This window comes from Oncorhynchus masou, chromosome 18 (genome assembly GCF_036934945.1).
Source record: "Oncorhynchus masou masou isolate Uvic2021 chromosome 18, UVic_Omas_1.1, whole genome shotgun sequence".
Taxonomy (NCBI): Eukaryota; Metazoa; Chordata; class Actinopteri; order Salmoniformes; family Salmonidae; genus Oncorhynchus; species Oncorhynchus masou.
Window position 1 is genome coordinate 9,683,422 of NC_088229.1, and position 6,000 is coordinate 9,689,421.

Below are 6,000 nucleotides of genomic sequence, written 5' to 3' on the forward strand. Positions count from 1 at the left end.
AAAACTGATAGAGACATACCCCAAGCGACTTACAGCTGTAATCGCAGCAAAGGGTGGCGCTACAAAGTATTAACTTAAGGGGGCTGAATAATTTTGCACGCCCAATTGTTCAGTTTTTGATTTGTTAAAAAAGTTTGAAATATCCAATAAATGTCGTTCCACTTCATGATTGTGTCCCACTTGTTGTTGATTCTTCACAAAAAAAATACAGTTTTATATCTTTATGTTTGAAGCCTGAAATGTGGCAAAAGGTCGCCAAGTTCAAGGGGGCCGAATACTTTCGCAAGGCACTGTATACAGTTGAAGTCAGAAGTTTACATCCACTGAGGTTGGAGTCATTAAAACTAGTTTTTCAAACACTCCACAAATTTCTTGATAACTAAATATATAGTTTTGGCAAGTTGGTTAGGACATCTACCTTGTGCATGACACAAGTAATTTTTCCAACAATTGTTTACAGACAGATTATTTCACTTATAATTCACTGTAATTGAATCACAATTCCAGTGGGTCAAAAGTTTACATACACTAAGTTGACTGTGCCTTTAAACAGCTTGGAAAATTCCAGAAAATGATGTAATGGCTTTAGAAGCTTCTGATAGGCTAAATGACATTATTTGAGTCAATTGGAGGTGTACCTGTGGATGTTTTTCAAGGTCTACCTTTAAACTCAGTACTCTTTGCTTGACATGTGAAAATCAAAATAAATCAATCAAGACCTCAGAAAAAAGATTGTAGACCTCAAGTCTGTTTCATCCTTGGGGGCAATTTCCAAATGCCTGAAGGTGCCACGTTCACCTGTACAAACAATAGTACACAAGTATCAACACCATGGGACCACGCAGCCGTCATGCCGCTCAGGAAGGAGACGTGTTCTGTCTCCGAGAGATGAACGTTCTTTAGTGTGAAAAGTGAAAATCAATCCCAGAACAACAGCAAAGGACCTTGTGAAGATGCTGGAGGAAACGGGTACAAAATTATCTTTTGCTACAGTAAAATGAGTCCTATATCGACACAACCTGAAAGGCCGCTCAGCAAGGGAGAAGCCACTGCTCCAAAACCGCCATAAAAAAAATCCAGATTAGTTCATTTTGCAACTGCACATGGGGACAAAGATCATACTTTTTTTAGAAATGTCCTTTGGTTTGATGATACAAAAATAGAACTGTTTGGCCATAATGACCATCATTATGTTTGGAGGAAAACGGGGACGCTTGCAAGCTGAAGAACATCATCCCAACCATGAAGCACGGGGGTGGCAGCATCGTGTTGTGGGGATGCTTTGCTGCTGGAGGGACTGGCGCACTTCGCAAGATAGATGGCATCATGAGGTAGGAAAATGATGTGGATATATTGAAGCAGCATGGAAGTTGAGGCTTGGTCTCATATGGGTCTTCCAAATGGACAATGACCCCAAGCATACTTCCAAAGTTGTGGAAAATGGCTTAAGGACAACAAAGCCAAGGTATTGGAGTAGAGGTTGACCGATTTTTAGGATTTTTTCACATTTTTTTCAACACCGATACCAATTTATTGTAGGACCAAAAAAAGCCGATACTGATTAATCGTCTGTTTAAAAAAAATATATATATTTTATTTATTTGTAATAATGACAATTACAACAATACTGAATGAACACTTATTTTAACTTAATGTAATACATCAATAAAATCAATTTAGCCTCAAATAATGAAACATGTTCAAGTTCCTTGCTCAGAACATATGAAAGCTGGTGGTTCCTTTTTAACATGAGTCTTCAATATTCCCAGGTAAGACATTTAGGTTGTAGTTATTATCAGAATTATAGGACTGTTTCTCTCTATACCATTTGTATTTCATATACCTTTGACTATTGGATGTTCTTATAGGCACTTTAGTATTGCCAGTGTAACAGTATAGCTTCTATCCCTCTCCTCGCCCCTACCTGGGCTCGAACCAGGAACACATCAACAACAGCCACCCTCGCAGCATCGTTACCCATCGCTCCACAAAAGCCGCGGCCCTTGCAGAGAAAGGGGAACAACGACTTCAAGGTCTCAGAGCGAGTGACGTCACTGATTGAAACGCTATTAGCGCGCACCCCGCTAACTAGCTAGCCATTTCACATCGGTTACATCAGCCTAATCTCGGGAGTTGATAGGCTTGAAGTCATGAACAGCGCAATGCTTGATGCACAGGGAAGAGCTGCTGGCAAACGCACAAAAGTGTTGTTTGAATGAATGCTTACGAGCCTGCTGCTGCCTACCATCGCTCAGTCAGACTGCTTTATCAAATAATAGACTTAATTATAATAACACACAGCAATACGAGCCTTAGGTCATTAATATGGTCAAATCTGGAAACCATCATTTCAAAAACAAAACATTTATTTTTTCAGTGAAATAAAATACCGAACGGTTCCGTATCTAACAGGTGGCATCCCTAAGTCTACATAAACCTGCACAACCTTCAATGTCATGATTGTGTAAAATTCTGGCAAATTAATTATGGTCTTTGTTAGGAATAAATGGACTTCACACAGTTCGCAAGAGGAGGAGGAGCCAGGCGGCCCAAACTGCTGCATATACCCTGACTGCACGGAACGCAGGAGAAGTGACACAATTTCCCTAGTTTTAAGAAATTCATGTCAGCAGGCAATGTTAACTAAATATGCAGGTTTAAAAATACACTGCTCAAAAAAATAAAGGGAACACTAAAATAACACATCCTAGATCTGAGTGAATGAAATATTCTAATTAAATACTTTTTTCTTTACATAGTTGAATGTGCTGACAACAAATTCACACACAAACTATCAATGGAAATCAAATTTATTAACCCATGGAGGTCTGGATTTGGAGTCACACTCAAAATTAAAGTGGAAAACCACACTACAGGCTGATCCAACTTTGATGTAATGTCCTTAAAACAAGTCAACATGAGGCTCAGTAGTGTGTGTGGCCTCCACGTGCCTGTATAACCTCCCTACGACGCCTGGGCATGCTCCTGATGAGGTGGCGGATGGTCTCCTGAGGGATCTCCTCCCAGACCTGGACTAAAGCATCCGCCAACTCCTGGACAGTCTGGTGCAACGTGGCGTTGGTGGATGGAGCGAGACATGATGTCCCAGATGTGCTCAATTGGATTCAGGTCTGGGGAACGGGCGGGCCAGTCCATAGCATCAATGCCTTCGTCTTGCAGGAACTGCTGACACACTCCAGCCACATGAGGTCTAGCATTGTCTTGCATTAGGAGGAACCCAGGGCCAACCGCACCAGCATATGGTCTCACAAGGGGTCTGAGGATCTCATCTTGGTACCTAATGGCAGTCAGGCTACCTCTGGCGAGCACACGGAGGGCTGTGCGGCCCCCCCCAAAGAAATGCCACCCCACACCATGACTGACCCACTGCCAAACCGGTCATGCTGGAGGATGTTGCAGGCAGCAGAATGTTCTCCACGGCGTCTCCAGACTCTGTGTGAACCTGCTTTCATCTGTGAAGAGCACAGGGCGCCAGTGGCGAATTTGCCAATCTTGGTGTTCTCTGGCAAATGCCAAACGTCCTGCACGGTGTTGGGCTGTAAGCACAACCCCCACCTGTGGACGTCGGGCCCTCATACCACCCTCATGGAGTCTGTTTCTGACCGTTTGAGCAGGCACATTTGTGGCCTGCTGGAGGTCATTTGGCAGGGCTCTGGCAGTGCTCCTCCTTGCACAAAGGCGGAGGTAGCGGTCCTGCTGCTGGGTTGTTGCCCTCCTACGGCCTCCTCCACGTCTCCTGATGTACTGGCCTGTCTCCTGGTAGCGCCTCCATGCTCTGGACACTACGCTGACAGACACAGCAAACCTTCTTGCCACAGCTCGCATTGATGTGCCATCCTGGATGAGCTGCACTACCTGAGCCGCTTGTGTGGGTTGTAGACTCCGTCTCATGCAACCACTAGAGTGAAAGCACCGCCAGCATTCAAAAGTGACCAAAACATCAGCCAGGAAGCATAGGAACTGAGAAGTGGTCTGTGGTCACCACCTGCAGAACCACTCCTTTATTGGGGGTGTCTTGCGAATTGCCTATAATTTCTACCTGTTGTCTCTTCCATTTGCACAACAGCATGTGAAATGTATTGTCAATCAGTGTTGCTTCGTAAGTGGACAGTTTGATTTCACTGAAGTGTGATTGACTTGGAGTTACATTGTGTTGTTTAAGTGTTCCTTTATTTTTTTGAGCAGTGTATATACTTGTGTATTGATTTTAAGAAAGGCATTGATGTTTATGGTTAGGTACACATTGGTGCAACGACATTGCTTTTTTTGCAAATGCACTTGTCAAATCATCAACCGTTTGGCAAAGTAGGCTGTGGAGCCAAAGTAAGGAGCTAGCTGGCATTAAACTTATCTTAGAAAAAAACCAATCAATCTTAACATAATCACTAGTTAACGACACATGGTTGATATTACTAGTTTATCTAGCTTGTCCTGCATTGCATATAATCGATGCGGTGCCTGTTAATGTATCATTGAATCACAGCCTACTTTGCCAAACGGGTTATTTAACAAGCGCATTTGTGAAAATAGCACTGTCGTTGCACCAATGTGCACCTAACCATAAACATCAATGCCTTTCTTAAAATCAATACACAAGTGTATATATTTTTAAACCTGCATATTTAGTTAATATTGCGTGCTAACATGAATTTCTTTGAACTAGGGAAATTGTGTCACTTCTCTTGCGTTCTGTGCAACAGAGTCAGGGTATATGCAGCAGTTTGGACCGCCTGGCTCGTTGTGAACTGTGTGAAGACCATTTCTTCCTAACAAAGACCGTAATTAAGTTGCCAGAATTGTACATAATTATAACATTACATTGAAGGTTGTACAATGTAACAGCAATATTTAGACTGATGGATGCCACCTGTTAGATAAAATACCGAACGGTTCTGTATTTCACTGAAAAAATAAATGTTTTGTTTTTGAAATGATGGTTTCCAGATTTGACCATATTAATGACCCAAGGCTCGTATTTCTGTGTGTTTTATAATTAAGTCTATGATTTGATAGAGCAGTCTGACTGAGCGGTGGTAGGCAGCAGCAGGCTCGTAAGCATTCATTCAAACAGCACTTTCCTGCATTTGCCAGCAGCTCTTTCGCTGTGCTTCAAGCATTGCGCTGTTTATGACTTCAAGCCTATCAACTCCCGAGATTAGGCTGGCAATACTAAAGTACCTATAAGAACATCCAATAGTCAAAGGTATATGAAATACAAATGGTATAGAGAGAAATAGTCTTATAACTACAACCTAAAACTTCTTACCTGGGAATATTGAAGACTCATGTTAAAAGGAACCACCAGCTTTCATATGTTCTGAGCAAGGAACTTAAATGTTAGCTTTTTTACATGGCCCATATTGCACTTTTACTTTCTTCTCCAACACTTTGTTTTTACATTATTTAAACCAAGTTGAACATGTTTCATTATTTATTTGAGACAAAATAGATTTTATTGACTGACTGAGCTGAGCCGGCCTCTTAAGTGCATCAGTAGATACATGTACATGTTGCACTCAATGGTTTGAGATGTTTCCTCTACCTTGTAGAGACAGTTCGGTATGGAAAGTCAATGCTGTCTCAGTCTGCCCTGCAAGATGGTCTGGAGTATCAATACACGTAATTGTGTCATTCAAAGGCTGTCACATTCCTAGGAAATCTGGGCAGCGAAGTTATCCAAACAATAGCATTACTTGTTGAGTCAGCCGAGCATGAGCATCATTTCATTCAGAACTTTAGTCTTACAAATGTATGGGTTGATCACGTCAGAGCCAAAGCAAAGGAGCATTTACTGGAATTCTCGCCAAAGGATAAAGTAAATAACAGATATTAAGCATTGGAAACATGAACTAATACATTGTCTTTCACCCCAGCTGACATAAATGTAACTCTCGTGATTGCCATAACAAGAGTTTAGTGGAATTTGTTTCAATACAGCTCATGCAAACATAAAAAAAGCATCCACTGTAGCTATTAGTG